Source organism: Sinocyclocheilus anshuiensis, unplaced genomic scaffold (genome assembly GCF_001515605.1).
Source record: "Sinocyclocheilus anshuiensis isolate Anshui unplaced genomic scaffold, SAMN03320099.WGS_v1.1 scaffold119, whole genome shotgun sequence".
NCBI classification, from domain to species: domain Eukaryota; kingdom Metazoa; phylum Chordata; class Actinopteri; order Cypriniformes; family Cyprinidae; genus Sinocyclocheilus; species Sinocyclocheilus anshuiensis.
In genome coordinates this window covers 92,054-112,993 of record NW_015549581.1, presented here as the reverse complement: position 1 = coordinate 112,993, position 20,940 = coordinate 92,054, and positions in this window count along the sequence as shown.

Genomic DNA, 20,940 nt, shown 5'->3' with positions numbered 1-20,940 from the left:
CTTCTCTCATAAATTATTCACTCAATGAACATTTGAGTTGTTCATTGTGCTGGAGCTGAGTGGAACATTACATCCACTCTACAGCTGCTAGAGTCATCGATGGTTTATAAAACACATGTCTGCTGTAATTCCACATGTCCACGGTTCTGTGTCCCACCCAACACTGCCCTCCCCCCATTGCTTATGCATTAATAATATTAGGGCAAATTTGATGCTTCAGTTCAGGGAAAGCATTACTCATTTAAGGAGTGCATGGCACTATCTGTCTCTATCTTTCTCAGTGTGGGGCCTAATGGCTCTGACTGAACTCCAAATTCAATTTAGACAGGATATTACAGTTACATGAGCTCTCCTCAACAATGCCATTTCCCTTGCTTACACAGTACATTACCCAGTAAAGCTTGGCCTTTCCTGCTAAAACAAAACCAGAAAAATTAGAGAACGAAAAGAAAACGACTTTTCCATCTCGCAATGGCAATGATTGTCGATTTCAAACTGTATTTAACACTAACGTTTTGAAATCTCGTGGCAGAGTGAGCTGAATCTATTCTCATTACCAAGCTTTCAACACAGAGCCAGTGTCCGTCTCTCAGTAAAACTGCACCTGTCACTGACACGAATCCGCATATTTTTGTTCTGGCAGCAAAATAACTTTCAGCATCTTACACAAACTTCTGCTCGCTTCCATCAGGGTCTGACCGTCATTCTTGCAATCTGATTTAAACCGCATAGTGTTGCGGTTCCGAAAACCGTTACCGGCCAACTGGTGAGTTGAGCTGCACGATATTGCCAATTCAGGAGTTCACATGTCTATCTGATCCTTGAAAGTGTAAAGGTAAACAGATTAGTATGGTTAAAGAGATTTGGCTTGCGGTCTATAAAAAAAGGAGGGGCTCATGAATGAGATGTGACTCGAGCTTTATGATGCCCTGTCTGGATTAATTCATTAAAGGCAGGTAATCTAAAGTGTAGTTGTTAAAATAAAGATGCAGTAAATTAAAAATAAATAAAATAAAGGTTGTGATTAACAGGACTAGATGAACAAGCTCCTCTCAAACTTTTTTTTTTCCTGAAATGGCGGTGAACAGCTATTGCTCAAAATATATATATATAAAAAAATCTATACACAAAAATGTTTGAAGTTATTAAAAAATATTTAATTCATATTTATTGTAGGAATTTTTATTATAATTATATATTTAAATATTGTATTATTTTCATGCACTAATATAACCAAACAGTAATAACCAGCTGTAATTTTCTACATTTTTTATTTTTATTTTTTTTTACATTTTTATAAATTAAAAATGCCATGGACATTTCTAAAGAACACTGTAAAAAATAAATCTGTAAAATGACAGAAGTACTGGCAGCTCATTGCTGTTAACTCTAAAACGCAATGCAATGAAGTGTAAAATTCAAAATACTGGTAAAACACCTGTAAAAATAGATATGGAAAAATTCCTTCAAATTATACAGTATATTGTGCCCTATTTTTACAGATTTTTTTTTTTTTAGAGTGAATGATGCAAATGAATCAAACTTTTGAATCAGTTCATCGAAATGAACAGATTGAATGGATGTCTTATAGAAAATAATCAAACTTAGCGACTGTAATGATGTTTTTCCAAAAAATATTAAGCAGCACAACTGTTTGCAACATTAATAACAAGAAATGTTTCTTGAGAAGCAAATTAGCATATTAGAATGATTTCTGACGACTGGAGTAATGATGCTGAAAATTCAGCTTTGTCATCACAGGAATAAATTACATTTTAACAATATTTTTTAAAAAGAAAAGTTATTTTTAAATTGTAATAATATTTAAATTACCTATTGATAATATTGGCAAGAGAGACATCAAAATAAATGTTGAGAATATTTTAAATAAATAAAATTAAAAGGTGTTTAAAATTAATACAACCAGATGAACAAGTGCTTTATAAACTTGTATAAGCTTAATTTTCTTGAATTTTATGGCCACATAAATAAATAAATAAAAATAATAAAACAAAATTAAAAAAGGACAGCTACAGACAAACACATTTAATATAATTAATATGTAAGAAAAAATAAGTTTGATTTTTACTAAACGGATTATATTTAATTTATTCAATTATATGATTTTTTTAAATTATAATTATATAACTAAATATTTCATGCACTAATATAACAATACACAGTAATAAACAGCAATCATTATCTACATAATTGTACATTTTAACAAATTTAAAAATGCCTTGTGGGACATTTCTGAGGGATAATGCAAATTAATCAAACTTTTAAATTGATTCAAAAGATTTGAAGCAATGAATCATCAAATCAAAATATTAAATAAATTAATTGAAATGTACAGTTTGAATGGATTCATTTGGAAAGAACTGTAAGACCGTTTTACCAGTGAAATCAGAGTTAAGTCTTAATTCTTTCATATACTTAAGTCACAGAATAAGAAGGGATCGTAAAATAAATATAATCACAGGAAGCTCACCAAAAAATGCATTATAAAATCATCTAGATACTCGCAATGTTACTTCATTTTAGCAAAATCATCATAAATATATTGTGAATATTCATGCACTTGAAGACCAGAAGACACAATCTGACCTGAATAAAATAAAATGTGAAAAAAACTTCCAATTTGGGATATACAGTACAGAAAGATCTGCAAACTGTTTTTAATAGCAACATACTGTAGTTCAAATCATGTGCCAGCATGTGCTGAATCTCTTTTCGTTATCCTGCTCTCATCATAGAGGTGAAAACATGATTAAGTGAGGACAGGAATTCTGGAAAATCCATGATCATCACCTTCACGCAGAGAGCAGACACCTCTGATCACACCGCCACGTTCTCTCTGGACATCAGAGATGTGAATCTATAGGTAAATGTGTCTTCCATCTCTCCCCACACACACCAGACTAACGGGTAATGAGGGGAGGTGATATTTTTAAGCACCGCGGGTCCCTGCGGTGCCGTGTGAATGAGGATGTCTAAGATCGTCACGGCCCATTGTGCTGGTCAGTCCGCCACTGATTATTTTAACAAATAGCATTCCTATTCAAGTCAACAGAAAGGTTTCCAATGACAGCTCGCATGACAAAAGGTCAGGGGCAGGCTGCTTGCCGTTAATTAAGTAAAATTGGTGAATGTCAGAACTACAAAGGTCAACATTAATCCACGGCATTGTCTCATCTCCTCAGGTTTCATCCAATGGGCTGGGGGGGGGTGGGGGTCCTTGGCAGATATTAAACAAGCTAAATTCATTCAGGACTATTTAAAGATTAATGCAGCTATGCAAGTCTAACCACACAGTCAGCACATACCCATTGCTGGCCAGAGACGTTTAGGTGAAGCTGCCAACCTGATCTTTTAATTATCTGCTTTGTTTGCATTGGCTTTGGTGTGTGTGCAATTCGAGCGCAGCATACTCAGTGTAGGAATGCATCAATATAGAAATGATAGATGACAATTATGGCCGATAACTAATATATAAAAATCGTTTAAATATATCCCAAACTGTAATGTACAATTGTATATGCATTCATTGCAATCAGGCATCAAAACAATTCACAGGTAGTTCAGAATCCTGGGTGCTGATTGGTCAAAAATCATTCTAGCTATGTTAAAATACACAATAAAGAAATGCATACATCATGGGTTCAGGAAGCCAACCAATCGGTTCCCTTCAGAGATACATTCATATAAAACAACCGTGCTGCGTTTTGATAACTAAAAAACAATAACTTTAAGAGTTAAATTTAGCTATATTTAGTATACAGTTGTAAGTAAGTTGATCTAGGTAGCCTAAAGTTATTAATTTTTCTACTGTGTATCTAAAATATAAATAAAAAATATATAGATTTCGGGTAAGTTAAGTTATCATCTAAATTTAAGAAGGACACAAAGTTATTTTAATTTTTCAGCTGTGTATGTAAAATATAAATAAAAATAAATGCAGCCTTGGTGAGCGTGAGAGACTTTCATGAATGAATGAGTGAATGAATGAATGAATGACACTCTGTCTACAAACAGAAAGCTGTTGTCGCTCTAGAATGATACAAACCTCCAGCTGTGATATTACAGAACAGTGATGTAATCAAAACAATACCTGCAGCTTCCGCAGCTGTAGAAGTGACACTATATGGTATGTTGTCAACCAGGAGCGCCAGAGTAAAGTGTGGGATTACTGCGGCTCAGGTCAAAAGCAGCAGTCACTGATAGCGCGTGTAGCTGCGCTGCTCTAAACACACTGTTGTTCTGCTACAGCTGGAAGCAGCCGCTGCCTTTGAGGAGACCGCGCATTAACTTGTCAGGAGATCTGACAATGGCATCGTACCAGCTGCCAGCATGCAAATCTAATTTCCATTACAATTAAAACCTCGCCGATGGATTGAGGATGATTTTTGCGCTGCAGGGGTCTAATACAGCCTCTCTCACAGTTTGATAATGTGGCGAACCAGGTGGCTTCATACGTCCCCCACCTCTCCACCAAACCAAACACAAGCACACCGCAGGGCTTAGGTGGTTCTAGCCAAATGCTTTCACTTTCCCAGAAGGCGTGTCTGTGTTTGTGTTCTCCCAGAGGTTGGGTGTTCATTGCATTCATTAAAAAGCTTTTTACAGTGCCATAGCTTAAATGAACCGACATGGTTTAGTTATCTCACCACTGTGCATCGCAAAGATCCTGCTCCAAATATTACTTGTCCGTCATATTCAGTCAAAATATACCTGTGATTCTGTGAAGGCTGCACTTTCGGACTTTAATGATTTAACCAAGTTGGATGCTTTTCAATCTACTTTGGTGGTCCTAGAACACTATTTCTTTAAACCAATCAGACTTTAGCTGTAGGTTTAGGGGCCTGAACAACTTCTATCAACCAATCAGATTTTACCATTAGGTTTGCAGTAGGAATGCGCAGATATTAAAATTTCAAAAATGAGTTCATGCTAGCCTGTTTTTTTTATACATTAAGTATAATAGCACACACACACACACACACACACACACACACAAACACACAAATAGAATCAATCATGCTACAAGTGAATTTATGCATCACAACATTATAATGTACATATAATAATTCATTTATTGTGATTACCGATAATCGATAAATGGTTGATATTAAAAATGTATACTATTTTTCCTAATAAATAAATGTATAAATAATGAAACACTTAAACCTAAAATCAAACAGCTTACAAGTGAATTTAGACACCACAGCATTATAAAGTACAAACGATAATTATTTTCATGTTATGGGCGATGGCCATTAATGGTTGATACTTAAAATCTATAGGCCTACAATTTTGTCTAGTAAATAAATAAATGAATAGGCCTAAAACACTAAAATCAATCATTTTACATGCTATAAGTCACATCAATGATAAAAATTTAAATTTATTTTTAGATTTGCAAGAGATTACATTTAACAATGACATTTACATTTAACTTTGAGTGTTAGATGACTTCAGAAATGAATATAAAATAAGGGAAAAGTGCATGCACTATCAAATAATCAGTAAAATATCAAGTGTTACTGAATAATAGTAATTATAATAATAAATAATAAAAAAACATTTAATATTAACCTATATGTTACAGTACATGTCAGAGTCATAACCAACATTCCTACCAACCTATCAGATTTTTCTATTAGGTTTTAGTTTTTCATGTTATGGCCAATAACCAATAAATTACATATATTAAAATGTTATACTATTTTGTCTAAATTCAAATTCAAAATGAAACATTAAAAACTAAAAACCAATGATTTCAAATGCTAATAGCGAATTCAGGCACCACAACATTATAATGTATACAAAAATTCATATTTATTTTGAGATTTGTACATTTGGTTACATTTAAAGGGATAATTCTTTTCATATTTTTTTATGTTTCAAGTCTTAATCTGTGTTTCAAAGATTAACCAAAGTTTAAGACTTTTTGGGTTTGGAACGACATGAGGATGAGTAAATGATGACAGAATTTTTTTTAATTTTTGTGTGACATATCCATTTAACAGTCTTACTGCATTGTAACACTTCAAAGAGAAAGGAAAAATTGAAATCGCATCATATGACCCCTTTAAAGATGAACTTTAAGTGACTTAAAGATGCAAAGGTAATCTAAATGTTAAAGGCAATAAGCATGCCTAAAAGATAAAAAAATAAATAAAAAAATCTATCATCTAATGACTGATTTGGTACCAATACAAATCAAGCATCACAAGTTTACAGTTAAGGTCGAAGGGCTTTAAGAACATTTCTGTCAAACGAATCAGATTTCAGCAGTAAGTTTAAGGTTATGCTTTTCAAAAGCATTCCTATCAGCCAATCATTTCACTCTGCATCAATGATTGGTTGAAACTATAATGTAGTTGCACCACCACAGGAAAGCATTCGAAACCACGCCATGTCCTTCGAGCTCGATCTGACCTCTCTGAACCTTCAAGTGAGCTTGCCAAACAGACTTGCCAAACTGATGGCTCACAGAGACAGACTGACACCACAATGTTATTTACAATTACAGCAGGGACTCTCGGGAGAGCTGCGAAATCACTCCGCACGCCACCCTTTATGACGGAGGTTGTCGCAGTAATACAGAAAAGCATTTCTGCACTCGCGTACTCGGCATTAAGCATGAATTATTTATGCAGGTGCCTCAATGTATTTTTAATCATTAGACAAATTGAACACAGAACAGGGTTGCTTTCATTAATATCTGTCTGCTATGTGAGTGTTTCCGGTGCTCCTGTGCGCATTTTTACCCAAACTGTAATTGCTCATTTTCAGGAAATGATTAGAGTAAAAGGGGGCCGCATTACAGTGGGAATGTGAAAAGAAAATAATTAGCAGCGCAGCACAAATCTCATTTGGAGGCATACAGGAGCCTTTTAGAGGGAGGTCACCGCATGCATTACATTGTTGATTAGCCCTGATGCCCTGCCAGGGTGACGCTGGCCTTCCCCTGCCAATGATCAGAAGGGTGAGGGCTTTTTTTTCCCGACGGCCGCTCGCATCCCAACCGTGGCAGGAAGATTAAGTGTGAGCCTCTCTTGGATGTGAGGAATCATCACTGCGCCCTGAATGCTCCAGCGCCCGGACCGGCTCACCAAACACACTGGCCCGGAACAGAGAACCTGGAGGAGAGCTGATAAAACTAACGGAGCAGGAGAGGAAGCGAGCGTATCGAAAAGTCCAACTTCCTGGGTCAGCTTCAATTTGTATTCATGCATTCATTTTTTTATGATTTATTTCACCCAAGGAATCAGACTTGGTGGTAGTGGACCAAGTCCAGTATTCACTGATAGAGGGACAGGAAAAGAAGGAGAGGGGGAGGATCACTGGGGCGGAATGAAATGAGTGATAGCACCTGTGATGCGTCTCAAAATATATACAGCTAAATAAGACAAACTGTAAATCTTTAAGTGAGAGAGCCGAAGTCAAGATTATGGGGTCTCGTCTATACTTAGCACTGACTGACAGACTCACAGTAATGTCAGATATGCATAAATGAACCAGTGTTATATTAGTATCATTGATATACTTTTATAGGTTTTGTTAATATTTCAACTTTTTTTAGAATCTCCATTTTAGTTAAAGTTTTAGTCATTTTATTGTGTGTTTTTGTCATTTTTTATGGACTATTTACTTACTTTTACTTACGTAACTTTCTATATCAGAGGTGCCCAAACATTTTAATACAAAGGGGCAAAAATCATATTTGATTGAGGGCCATGGTCCAAAGTAAATGTTGCATTAAATCCAACTATATTGTGTATTTTTAATATTAAATAAAAAAAATTAAAATAAAATTGTTTAAATTAAATCTAATTCACTTATTGATTTTAACTTTCAATGCAAAAATAAAACAAAAAATGTTAACTAAGAAATAAAATATAAATAAGACAAATCATATGCTTAAATGGCATGTTTTCCCTATTTTTCCTTCCTCTTGTGATATGTCAGGTTGGGCCAGATCAAAGGTCATCATGGGCCAACGTTGGCCCACAGACCCTGGTTTGGGCATCTCTGGTCTATATAGTATTTATTATTAGTTTTTTATTTATTGGTTTTAGTTTATTTAGGTTTAGTTATAGTAGTATTCAACTTAATCTAAACAAAAATGAGAAATGTTGCTATGCAAATAAAATAAGTTGTTTATTTATTTATTTATTAAATTTATTTCAAGTAACATTGTTGTATGGTTTTAGTTTTGAACATGAAATGACCATTTACAAGTTATGTGCCACAGTTTATGTCAGAAAGTGTGCAGAATGGAACTGTCTTTTCTTTTCATATTGGTAGATTTCAGCTAAACTGACATTGTTTATGATGGAAACCATGCAACAAGATACTGCTACACCCATAGGAAAGAAAATCCATAGCTGAGATATCTTCAGTGTCACAGTAGTTTTTAACAGACACCAATGAAATTAAATAGAGAGCAAATGATGTCTCCCGCTCCTCAGAGTTTTTCCCTGAGAAAAAAGATTCCCGGTAATATCACATCTCCTCAAGACTTTCCGAAAACGTCATAAGAATTTCACAAACTGTGCTCAAAGTTAGCAAATCAGAAGTCAGAGATTTCAATATGAATATCAGATTTATGACCAAATCGTTTGGATTAAGTTATCCACATTCATGTTAGCTCTCATCTACTGTCTCAACACTATCATATCCTTGGCCTCTAATGCATGTTTTGCCTTAAAATGAACACTATTCAGTTTTTAGTTGAATGAAATGACATTTCAAACACACATCCTCTTGTTTGGAGCTGCTACTAGCTTTAGCATGTTAGCTATCCAGAGTCCAAGTTGGATATGAGTATCCAAAAATGTCTTTTTACATGGCTCATTTTTAATATCCTGCATGCTCTTGCAGACACTGTTGTCTCCATGGTAAACAAGTACAATATAAAAAAAAAAAAGTAATAAATAATTTTCACACAATAAATATTAATATGGTTTCATTCTTTTTTTAAACTAAGCATTTTAAATATATAATTCATATTTTAAAAACAGATTGTCTTAGTTTATGATTGAAACTCTGGGTCTGGGACAAAAAAAAAATTTCTAGGCCATTTGAAAAGCAATCCGTTCCCCAATCTGTTCTACAGGCATCAAGAGGTTTAAATGTAAATATCACAGCCCGCGTTAGTGAAAAGTAAATGACACCATGAACAGGACTCATCATGTGGAGATTTCAGATGCCCCACTGATCTGTGGGTAATTCACTTCGTAGAGAGGAACACTGAGTATTACTTCAGACTAAACCCAGTAGACCTGTGCATGTCTCATGGGGGCAGTTACTCTGGATAGAGACATGGGATAGACATAACCCCATGCACGCACAGGCGTGATTGCATGATCTCATGTTCCATTGTACATGCAGTTAGCGGCCATTGTCTGGGTCGATTGCGAGCCGAGCTGAGGTCTGTTGCCAGGCAGATGCTTTCAGTGCACACTGGAATAACTAAAGACTTCTGTAAAAGGTCTGTAAAAGAAGTCAAAAAATGAAAACTTCAGTCATAATTTACTCACCCTCATGTTGTTTCAGACCTGTATGACTCACTTTCTTCTGCGAAACACAAAAGAAGAATGTTAGTGTCCAAACAACATTGGACTTCGTGGACTTTCATTGTATGAATCCAGGCTCATTAGAAAAACATGTCTATGTTGACATTTTTGCTAAATGGTTTTATAATGTTTCTTGCACAACTGATTAAAATGAATGTTAATCTGGCAACATTGGTTGTTGTATGTTGTATGTATCAAAAAAAGAAAGAAAAAAAAATAGAAACACATTTACCTTGCTTCAACAAGTCTTTAAGGTCTTTTTTATCGCAACTCATGTTTCATGGGACTCGTACCACACCTATCACAACATTTTCAAAATGAATCGTCCATTGAGTGGCACTAAAAGTGTGTTCAGTTTTAACATGAATCTTGCATCATTTTATTCTGGTGGTTGTTGTACATATGACGGCAGCTCAGAAATGAAATGTCCGGTAAGCGGCGCTAAAAGGTCGCATTGCGTTGAAAATAACATATGAAACCCTACCTTAAACTTAACTGATAGTGTTGACAAAAACAAATGTCAGATAAAAATGCATTTTCTAAAGTGACCCTGCAATTTTAACTTGCTTTTACAAGTCTTTTTTCACAGGATTCATACCCAAGTGTATTGCATTGCAAGTGCAATACTGTACCAGGTGCACTACTGAGCAAGTTTACTATGTCAGAAAAGCCATACATATGGCATATGGCTTCATAATCTGCCCCTGTACTAATCATAATTTTGTGAAAATTAATAAAAATTGCAAGTGTTTCATTACCACCAGTGTTTATTTTAGTTGGAAACTGCAGTGAATTGTACGTATAGGTACGGTTTTGGAGTTTTGCAAAAATGTAGGTTGATGCATGTTTTTTTCAAAGAGCCTGGCTTGCATTTTCCAGAATATCTTCTTTTGTGTTCTGCAGACGAAATAGAGTAATACAGGTTTGGAACGACATGAGAGTGAGTAAACAATGACAGAATTACAATTTTTGCATCAACTGTCATGTTAACTTAAGAATGCAACTGATATTCTTAAAGGGACGGCATGTGTTATACACACTCTACCACTCTCATTTCCATCTGAGAAAGTGTGCCATTATCAAGTTAATGACTTAACTAATTGCAATAAAAAGCAGTGGTGTTTACCGAGCGTGAGGAAAACGGGTCTAATTAGAAAGCTGTGTCGGCAAAGTTCTCGGATAGTCGGTCTGGGGGAAAGGAAGTGGTCGCGCGAGACCTCTGATCATCGGTACACTCTCAAAGAGAATGGTTCCTCCATTGATCTAGTGCACTCTCTGCTACCAGCTGATATATGGAGCCTGTTCCTGTTCGCTGAAAACAGCTAGTCACCACAACACACACATCAATATGAGCACATAAGCACACACACACACGCTCTTCTGTGCCTTGATCCACTCGTATGCTCGCTCACGTCAACACAGACACACTCGCTCAGACAGGACACCCTCATGCACAAACAAATGCTCAATAATGATGTTGAATCCACTCTCATTGCTTTTTGATGAGAGTGCGTTGAAAGAGCAGGCTGCTATGATGTGGTCTAACAATCCCGTTCCCTTATTTGCATTAAGAGCAAGCAGGTAGCCCCAGTAATGGCTTTGTGGCTCTCCAGAAGATGTCTTTGAAGCCGGAGAATCGATGCGCCTCTTCAAAACTCCATATCCTTCTGGATACGACTCCTCGACCCACTCAGGCGCTACTGTGAGACCAAAGCAAAACAGTCTTTTTTAAAAAACGAGTCAGAGAAAGGAGGCCAGTGGCACTTTTTTGTAAGAGATAATGCGGACATTTGCACTTTCGGTTCCCTCAGTCTCTGGCGAACATTACAGCGCAGGGCTATTTGTGTATATCTTGCTAAATGGAAATAAAGAGAGGAATCATGCTGCCAATTTGCATCATTCAGGCGTAAAAGCCTGCTTGGCATAACGAAGATAATAAAAAAGTAGCACAACTCAATTTTAAACATCCGAAATGAGCCTCATTTCCACAAAACCCCCAGATTTTCAAGGCGATGACAATAACGTGCCATTTTCAGAGACGTGTACCGGGTTTTCCACAGTCCACTGAGGCTGAAAGGCCATTTTGATGGGACAGGCTGAACCTTCTGCTATTGAATGTGACTGCAATGATAATTTGAAGAATGGGAGGTGATGGTTAGTCATTACAGCCGTCACTGAAGGTTCTTGAAAATGATTCCTGGCAGGCCCGACTCCTTCCCAGATGCAGGCTGTCAAGGCGCACCAAAGCAGAGGCTAAGCTGATTAAATAGGACCTTTTCCAGGGTGTTTGTTTATTTAGCGCTCATACGAAAAACAGCTCTCGTCGTGATGAAACCAGGCACTTAATTGGGATTCAGGTTGCATCTTTTAGCGGACGGTGACCTGCGGGGAACGTCCTGACAGACGTGTTGGGGTCACGCGATTGGGCCGGATTAACATAATGGAAGCTACATGCCAACTTTGGGCCGTTTCAAAGGATGCTAATTATGGAGCCAAAGTTGAAATCAATACCTCAGAGAGAAAATGGCGACACATGTATAAAAACACAAAGGAAAAAGCAGCCAAATTACAGTTGGCCTTTTTCCCCCTCCACAAAGGCCTGATTAGGGAGCAGGCAGCATTATCGTCGGGCTAGCCTCCGTTTCTGCGGTTAATGCCACCCAATAAAGGCCTGATTAGGGAGCAGGCAGCATTATCGTCGGGCTAACCTCCGTTTCTGCGGTTAATGCCACCCAATTCCTTCTGTTTACTGAAAAGCCTCTGCTGTGGCCTCATACCTAATGTGCCGCTTTAAATTTTAATGCTCCGAGTTCACACTGGAGCCTTCTAGGGGCCCATCAAGGCTCGAGCGAAGAGCCAGATGCCCATCTCACCCCCAGAAGGATGTGGAAGTATTACATTAGACAGTAAATCCACACTGGCCTTGTTAATTATTTAGGAAAACAAAGTGCTGCAGTCATAGACACTCCACTGTACAGCTGAGCAATGTTTAATCTACATAATGTATCTGGAGGTGGATGAAGCCGTGACAGCGGGGGATAAAGCGGTAGGGAGAGAGAAAGATGCAGCTGATAGAGAAGTGGAGAGCGTGCTAGGCTACAGTAATGGCAAGGAAGGGATAAATGTAGATGAGAAGCGCTAATGAGACAGCGTGGACCGAGATTGTGAAACCGCACGCAGAAAGGTACAAGAAAGCCATGGAAGATAAACACGGCGAGGACAGAACAAGCAAGCAATCTGAAGCTTTTGATATAGGGGAGACCGGGGCTAGTTGTCACATGGGGAAGCGCTACAGTATATGTGATAAGGCTACATTTTTTGAAATTGAGATTTATACATCATCTGAATAAATAAGCTTTCCATTGATATATGGTTTGTTAGGATATGACAATATCTGGCCGAGATACAACTATTTGAAAATCTGGAATCTGAGGGTGCAAAAAAATCTAAATACTGAGAAAATCGCCTTTAATTTGGTCTAAATTAAGTTCTTAGCAATGCATATTACTAATAAAAAATTAAGTTTTGATATATTTACGGTAAGAAATTTACAAAATATCTTCATGGAACATGATCTTTACTTAATATCCTAATGATTTTTGGCATAAAAGAAAAATTGATAATTTTGACCCATACAATGTATTTTTGGCTATTGCTATAAATATACCCCAGCAACTTAAGACTGGTTTTGTGGTCCAGGGTCACATATCTCAGTAGCTATAAGTCAAAATTCTAATTACACAAATGTACGTTTTCTCTAGCATTGATTTTGTTGATAAATTAGGTTGTAAATTAGGTACTTTTCTGTCCTTCAAAATATTTTTTAAGAGCTGTAAGGTAAACACAATAAAATATAATTATATAAATAATACAAATACATAAAATATTACATAAAATACATAAATACACGCAACCATAACGTTTTTAAAGAAATTAATACTTTAAATTCGATTGATCATTAAATTGATTAAAAGGGACAGCATAGACATTTATATTATTAAAAAAAGATTTCTATTTCAAATAAATGAGTATTGGAGTCTGTGATGATTTGGGGTGCATTGTCCTCTGCTGGTGTTGGTCCATTGTGTTTTTTGAAAACCAATGACACTGCACCCGTTTACCAATAAATTTTGGAGCACTTCATGCTTCATTTGCTGACCAGCTTTTTGAAGATTCTGCTTTCATTTTCCAGCAGGATTTGGCACCTGCCCACACTGCCCAAAGCACCAAAAGTTGGTTAAATGACCATGGTGTTGGTGTGCTTGACTGGCCAGCAAACTCACCAGACCTGAACCCCATAGAGAATCTATGGGGTATTGTCAAGAGGAAAATGAGAAACAAGAGACCAAAAAATGCAGATGAGGTGAAGGCCACTGTCAAAGAAACCTGGGCTTCCATACCACCTCAGCAGTGCCACAAACTGATCACCTCCATTCCACGCCGAATTGAGGCAGTAATTAAAGCAAAAGGAGCCCCTACCAAGTATTGAGTATTGATACATGTACAGTAAATTAACATACTTTCCAGAAGGCCATAAATTCACTAAAAATGTTTTTTTTTTATTGGTCTTATGAAGTATTCTAATTTGTTGAGTTGAGTGTCTGTACACATCACTGTAATTTACATGAAATGACAAAATGGACTTCATTTTGCTTAAGGAGGAAAAATCATGTTAATTTTTATTTTAAAAGCTTTGGTGGGTAAGCTACCACAGTATGTATTTAGCTTGTTGACATACTGTACAAATTTTTATAATACCAGATCAACAGATAAACTCTTACTTATAAGATGCCGATTTTTCATACAGAGATAGGTCGATCTTCTTTTTCTAATTATGCTCCATATGTATGGAACGAGCTTCAAGGTACACTATGGAATTTGTACCATCTCTCGCTTTGTTTAAAAACATTTTAAAGTCTGTTTTTATAGAACAGTGTACATGTTTTAATAACTGATTAGGATTTGCTTTGTTTTTAGAAAATTGCGTTTTGTGTTTGTTCATTGTATGGTGATATGGATTTCTTTGTAACTTTGTCTTTTGCTGCCTATCTTGACCAGGACTCCCTGGTAGAAGAGATACTGTATCTCAACGGGACCTTCCTGGTTAAATAAGTAAATAAATAAATAAAAATGCTATTTTAAGCATCAAAAAATGCTTCACAGTCTCCACAAAAATATTAAGCAGCACAAATGTTGTCACGCCCATGGACAGTTTTGTGTTTGTTTTCCTCCCCCACTTGCTCCATGTCCTAGTTTTCCCCCGTGTGTCTCTATGCCCTTATTTGGTTCTTCCTGTTCCTGTTCCCATTGTGTTTCATTGATTCCAGGTGTGTCTCGTTATCCCCTCGTTCAGTTGTATATTATTAAAGTCTTTTTGGTGAAGTTTACTCCTCATCTCCTCGCCTGCGAGTCGTGACAAATGTTTTCAACATTGATATTAATAATGTTTCTTGAGCAGCAAATCAGCATATTAGAATGATTTCTGAAGGATCATGTGACATTGAAGACTGAAATTCAGCTTTGCCATCACAGGAATAAATTACATTTTAAAACTGTTATTTTAAATTAAATTAAAAAAATATTCATAATATTACTTACATTTCATAAATATTTTACTTTTTAATTAAACTTTTTAACAATAAAGCATTTTTATTTTTATGGGTATCGGTCATTTTCCAAAACCAATTACCAAAAATAATTTAAAAGCATTTAAATAAAGTTTTTGTCAGAGCCCTTGTTATTCTTAATTTTGACATTCATTTTAATTTTTACACCAGACATATATATCGGTTCAAAATATCTGTTATCTGTCTTGATCTGTAATAATCGGTATCGGCCTACCCATAATTACTATATTATACTACATACAAATTTTTATATACAACTAAAAGTCTAGAAGGTTGGTTAGAAGGGAGTCTATGCAAAAAAAAAAAAAAACACACACACACAATAGACATATCCTAAGAAATGTTTCTAGAAAGTGTAACAATTGGCCTTGGTCTCCCCGTTTGATTTCAGGGACAGAGAAACACAGAGAAATGGGAAAACAAAGTTAACAATACTCAATTTCCACCATAATATGACGTTCTATCCTCAAATCCTCTACATTTTTAATCCCATTATTGTTCAAAAGCCTTGACTCCTCGCTAGACTGAACAAAGACACGTAATTTCCCAAGTATTTAACGTGAACTAAAAGTGCAACAAAAGGACATAATAACAAAGCCATAATTCTCACTGTTACACACTTTTAAACTTTGAAACATTTAAGGTAATAAGTGAAAATCTTTACAGGTCTTAAGTGAAATCCCCTGCATAAATTCGTGTTTATAAGTGTTATCTATTATGCATTCAGAGGAAGCAAAGAGGAACAGGCCGGGTGCATTTTACCATTCATCATTATAACTATATTGGAACCACAATGCTAATACTGGCAATGCATCTGAGGACATGATGAAGCATCTCAAAGATATTGTGATCGTCATTATGGCAGAGACACTGAAGTAATGTGGTGGTTATTGATGAAACATATTGAGCTGGGCTGAAGTGAGAGGGATAGTATGTGGAGGTGTTGGCAGTGGGATGATGATATTGCAGCTATAACCCTAATAATTGAAATCAGATGAATGCTGTGTCTGGCTATATTTATATGCAGACCATCCCCCATCTGTTTAGAGCCATCTATCTGTATCTCCTGACCCCAGATTTCTGTTAGATGCTAAAAAAAGACTTAAGCACAATCTGGCACTCTGGATGAGCACTGCATATGTCTAAAGATATTCTTGTATATTTCAAAACACATGTTGCTCAAAGAACCCATTAAATATTAAGGTTTGGTGACATTTAGTCCATGTTTATGAGCATTGAGGTCATCTCTATGCTAGTATATGCTAATGTTTAAATGTATGAATTCTCTTCCAAAAAAAAAAAAAAAAAGACTAAAAACTTTTAGAGTTTATACTATGTATTAATTAATTTATTTACAAATTTTGATAATAATAATAGTTGTTGTTGTTCTTGTTGTTGTTAAAAATGGTCCATAACGATGAAACAAATAAATAATGCAAAGCTGAACAAATCTAATATTAAAAGTGATAAAAATGTATAAATTATCTTCCAAGAAAAATTTACAAAGCTAATGATGATTTAAAGCTTGTACTATGAATGTATGCATGCATGTATGTATTTAATAATAACAATAATAATAATAATTATTATTATCATCATCATCATTATTATTGTTATTAAATGGTCCATAAAATTAAACATTCCATAAAATGGTCCTAAATAAATAAATAAATGAATAAATAAATAAATAAATATTAGCTTGCAATAACACAAGCTTAACAACTATATCATTAAAAGTAGCTTAAGATAATAATAATAAAACTCCATAAAAATAAAATAATACAGAGCTTAATAATAATAATATTAATAATACATTTTTAAATATCGAGAACATGATTGGAATATATTTGAACTTGCATCACCACATGAGCAGTGAAGCTAACAACTAGGCCACAGCTTCAATAACATACAACAATTTACGAATGAACTCATAATGAAATTTAATTACGAAACCAAAAAACTTTCAAATGAGGCTCTTTTACCATTTAGAGGATTAAAAAAAAACTTTTTTTATTGTTTGAATAGTCTCTTTTGAGAAGTTTGGAAGCCCTTGCATTAGGGGTCCTTTAAAATACTAGACTTCACATTAGTTAAAAATGGACATGAACAATGAATGCATTGAAAAGCGGCCACACCTTTTTCTTGGCGTGTGTTCGCCGCTGTGATTTAGAATTGTGCAGAACGCACTTGCGCTTGTTTTCACCTCTGCTTATCTCCCCCTCTCAGCCCTGTATCTCATGTGCCCCTCTTTCTGGCTGATTGATTAGTAATGCCTTTTTTTGTTTGTTTGTGACTGAGACTTAATTAGATTTCACAGGTTAGAGGTCTACATACTGAAAGTTCAAGATTATTATTATTATTATTTTAATTAGATTGTGCCATTAAAGCGGGTTATTGTGGGACATTTCGGAGAAGGGAAGGGCAGTGCTGTGGCTCCACTGGCAGTCATGAAGTCTGTGATGGAGTTCCGCACATGCTCCAGAGCCCTGGATGTGTGCGGTTACAACCTAACAACGTCAGAAATGAGAAGTGCTTCGGGGAGCCAAAAAAAGTGCTGTGTAAATGGACATTTTTAGTGCTATGGATCCACCTGTTGACTCAAAGAGAATTCTGGTCAATAAAATAATACTAAAAATCTCAGAAGGCTCCAAACACATCCTCAGATTACATGCTCTTAAGCGCAGTAAACCTCCAGAGCTTTTTGTTGAGTGCAATTAGAAATGGCCTTCCGTCAAACACCACATCCAGGAGGTCTATAATACACTGAGAAAGTGATTTTTCAAAGTTGTAAATAAAACTCCATACAAGAAAATGCTATTTCAGTCAATTCACTGTGTTACTTGCCATTTCTTTGTGATTTTTGGTGAAATTTACTAGCAATTTCTGAGCGAAAATTGTTTCACCACCAATTTTTGTTTCAGTGGGCCTGGAGAAATGGCATTGCTGTTCATCTCAATCGCAGTTTTATGGCTGGCACAGGATGTCTGCGGTCATCTTTGCTCTTGAGTCGAAAATGTCATTGCAAGAACGCATACAGTTCCAGACCCTTCACTAGCAAAAATCCAGAGCGGTGATGTCAACGTCAGCTGATAGGGATAAATAAAAATCCATTTAACTCTATACTATTTATTTGCATTCCTCAAAGACCCATTAAAACCTTTTTGAAATCATGCAGATCTGCAGAGTAAGTTGAACCTTTTAAAGGCATTTTAATAGATGAATTAAAAGACAAAGTAGTGTCCAGCTGCTTGGCCACAAACAAAAGAAGTGCCTTATAATGAATAACCATTATTACGACACATAATAGTTGCTAATGAGAGCGATCATGACGGCGCAGTTGTTGGATTGGACACCTGGTAGGTATTGAACAGCAGTCACATTTAAAATGCATTTAGAGGCCTGATTACAACCATATGAAATAAGGTATAATGGTCCTCGTCAGAATTTAGTGTCTCAAACAGAGATTCGGAAAAAAAAAGAGTGAATATCGTAAAAGCGATAATAACTATTGCACCCGTCTGAGGGGTAATAAATAAATAAATGTGTGCTTTGCAACTGTGCATCAGCCAGCATCGAGAGAGACTCGGCTGTGTGCGGATTTAATTAGAAAGCAAAGCTTTTTTGACAGTAAATTGATTTTTAATTGTCTTCTTCTGCATTCGCTCCAGGTGGCTCAAGTCTTCTCTATTTGATGTTTTGTGTGCTTTATGTGAAGGCTTTTCCTCCTGCCAAAACACAGTTTATTATGGCACGCTGCAGATTAGCAAGCGGTTCTCCCAAATCAAGCCTATTCTACATCTGAGGGACATCCAGTGGGGTTTTAACAGAACTGTCGAAATTCTCTGCGGCAAATGCACTCAGAAACAACGGCAATAGTGGATTTTTAAAGAAGAAAAAAAAAAAAACATGGTCTGGTTGACATCGCTAATGGGCCCAACAGGAAGGAAATGTAATTTGAAAGGAGCTGATCTATGTACCCCATTGTTGTGGGGTAATGCTGATGTAATTATTATCTGCCGTTGATGGAGGTCGGTAGAGGAAGGATTTGGGACCGTGCCACAAATTTGTGCAGGATGCCAGGATGTCCTTCATTCACACGGTCGCACAAAACACTATATATATGGTGCGTTCTGTGAAGCTCTGTGTGATTTAGCCATGACTAGCAAGTCAGAATGGGTGTGGTCTGCACTGAATTTGATCTAATGAGGTTATATCAGTAGCATATTACATAACACATTCCCTATATTCTGCCTTACAAATGACTTTCCAACAGGCTATTTATCATTTACATTAAAAACAGTTTTAATTACTAGCGTGCATTGAATATTCTCACTGCAACGGCTAAATAAAGATTGTTCCACAGCAACTCATACATCATACGGTGTGATATTGTGACACGGTTATGAAAGTCTTTGATCGGCACACATCAAAATGAGAAAAAAGGGTCCTATAGATTCAGCTTTAAATCAGTTATGAAAGCAAATGATATAAAATGGCAGTACACTAATGCGATCGGGGTGGGGCTGACCTTTTCTGTGCTTAGAGCTACAGCTGCCTGGTTCAGGCATGCGTAAGGCCTGCCCTTTCTACAGATATTTTTATACTTTATATGCTTTATAATGCAATCTATGCAAGATTTCAGAGAGTTCTTATGCAGAAGGGATTCAGCTTTGAAACAGTATTATTATAACCTGATGCATGCTATAGAATAACTCTTGATTTAGTTTCATACCAAAATAATGTAATATAATATATAAAAAGCGATATCTAGCATGATTTTCACTCAATTAAAGAATGTAAAGCATTATAATTTATTATAATATAATGGTTGAAGTCCAAATTCAAAGAAATATGATCAAGTCCTACATTCATTATATGCAAGGGGATGGTCTTTATTTGATTAAATAAATGAAATAACTGACAACTAATGAGGAATTCTGTGGCCGAATATTTTATATTAATGACTAGAGCGGTCTCATGATAAGTACTTAAATTTAATATAGTCTGACTGGCATGTCCCCAATTAGATGTTTCCTAATAAGTCTCTTATTAGATATGCCCGATTTTGTCCCATAATACAGTCTCACACAGCAAAATAGTTAAGTGTTTGCACAGCTATATAGAATTGTAATTGCCACTGTCATATGAAGTCTTAATTATGAGATGTGCCACATTGCAAAGGCATTTAAATTGAGCAACAGTAGCATCTGCTGGTTGGAAAAGGACATAGCAGGAATTCAGTGCTAGTTCTACAAACCCCAAACTGAAATACAGCTGATGGTGATGCATTAAATACTGATATCAATGAAGAGGAATTTAATTTAACTTGATATTTCAAGGCATTTACACAGTACTTGAATATATAGACTACAGTGATTAACAATGTATAACGTATTTATTACGAAATATTAAACATGATTATATACTCTTTACTATTTAAATATATTTTTTTGTTATTACTGCAGTCTTTATAGAATATCCTGTATATTTTGTAGTAGCCTATACAAATAGTACATTAAATGAAACTAGGTATTTACTGTTAAATAGCAACATGGCCACATCTAAAATCCATGTAAATGTTAGTTTACACACGTATTAGTAATCTTAGGTTACAAACTTGACTCCAAAACCCATAATCACAGAGTTTCATACCCAACGTGCATTAAGAATTATGCAACACACACACACAAACACGCACGCACGCACACACACACACACACGCACGCACA